The sequence below is a fragment of the Physeter macrocephalus genome, chromosome 16 (genome assembly GCF_002837175.3).
Source record: "Physeter macrocephalus isolate SW-GA chromosome 16, ASM283717v5, whole genome shotgun sequence".
NCBI lineage: Eukaryota > Metazoa > Chordata > Mammalia > Artiodactyla > Physeteridae > Physeter > Physeter macrocephalus.
The window spans coordinates 97,515,075-97,516,520 of NC_041229.1; the positions used below are offsets into that span (position 1 = coordinate 97,515,075).

Sequence of the window (1,446 nt, forward strand, 5' to 3'; positions counted from 1 at the left end):
TTCTTGATGAGTCTGGCTAAAGGTTTATCAATTTTGTTTATCTTTTCAAAGAACTAGCTTTTAGTTTTATTGATCTTTGCTATTTTTTTTGTTTTATTTCATTTATTTCTACTCTTATCTTTATGATTTTTTCCTTCTACTAACTTTGGGTTTTGTTTGTTCTTCTTTCTCTAGTTCCTTTATGTGTAAGGTTAGATTGTTTATTTGAGATTTTTCTTGTTTCTTGAGGTAGGCTTGTATAGCTGTAAACTTCCATCTTAGAACTGCTCTTGCTGCATCCCATAAGTTTTGAATCGTCATGTTTTTGTTGTGATTTGTCCCTAGGTAATTTTTTATTTCCTCTTTGATTTCTTCACTGATCTCTTGGTTATTTAGTAATGTATAGTTTAGCCTCCATGTGTTTGTATTTTTTATGTTTTATTCCCTGTAATTGATTTCTAATCTCATAGCGTTGTGGTCGGAAAAGATGCTTGATATGATTTCAATTTTCTTAAATTTACTGAGGCTTGATTTGTGACCCAAGGTGTGATCTATCCTGGAGAATGTTCTGTGTGCACTTGAGAAGAAAGTGTAGTTTGCTGTTTTTGGATGGAATGTCCTATAAAGATCAATTAAATCTGTCTGGTCTATTGTGTCAGTTAAATCTTGTGTTTCCTTATTAATTGTCTGCTTGGAAGATCTGTCCATTGGTGTAAGTGAGGTGTTAAAGTCCCCCACTATTATTGTGTTACTGTCGATTTCCTCTTTTATAGCTGTTAGCAGTTGCCTTACATACTGAGGTGCTCCTGTGTTGGGTGTGTATATATTTATAATTGTTATATCTTCTTCTTGGATTGATCCCTTGATCATTATGTAGGGTCCTTCCTTGTCTCTTGTAACATTCTTTATTTTAAAGTCTATTTTATCTGATATGAGTATTGCTACTCCAGCTTTCTTTTGATTTCCATTTGCATGGAATATCTTTTTGCATCCCCTCACTTTCAGTCTGTATGTGTCCCTAGGTCTGAAGTGTTACAGAAGTTCCTTTAGCATTTGTTGTAGAGCTGGTTTGGTGGTGCTGAATTCTCTTAGCTTTTGCTTGTCTTTAAAGCTTTTGATTTCTCCTTTGAATCTGAATGAGATCCTTGCCGGGTAGGGTAATCTTGGTTGTAGGTTCTTCCCTTTCATCACTTTAAATATTTCATGCTACTCCCTTCTGGCTTGTAGAGTTTCTGCTGAGAAATCAGGTGTTAACCTTATGGGAGTTCCCTTGTATGTTATTTTGCTGTTTTTCCTTTGTTGCTTTCAATAATTTTTCTTTGTCTTTAAATTTTTGTCAATTTGATTACTGTGTGTCTCGGCATGTTTCTCCTTGGGTTTATCTTGCCTGGGACTCTCTGTGCTTCCTGGACTTGGGTGGCTATTTCCTTTCCCATGTTAGGGAAGTTTTCAACTATAATCTCTTCA

General features: G+C 35.1%; 1 protein-coding gene across 7 annotated transcripts in view; it reads left to right on the forward strand.

The window, feature by feature from the left end:
* Nucleotides 1-1,446, forward strand: part of NR1H3 (nuclear receptor subfamily 1 group H member 3) — a 25,976-nt gene that overhangs the window by 12,873 nt on the left and 11,657 nt on the right. The gene's annotated exons all lie outside the window — the stretch shown is intronic.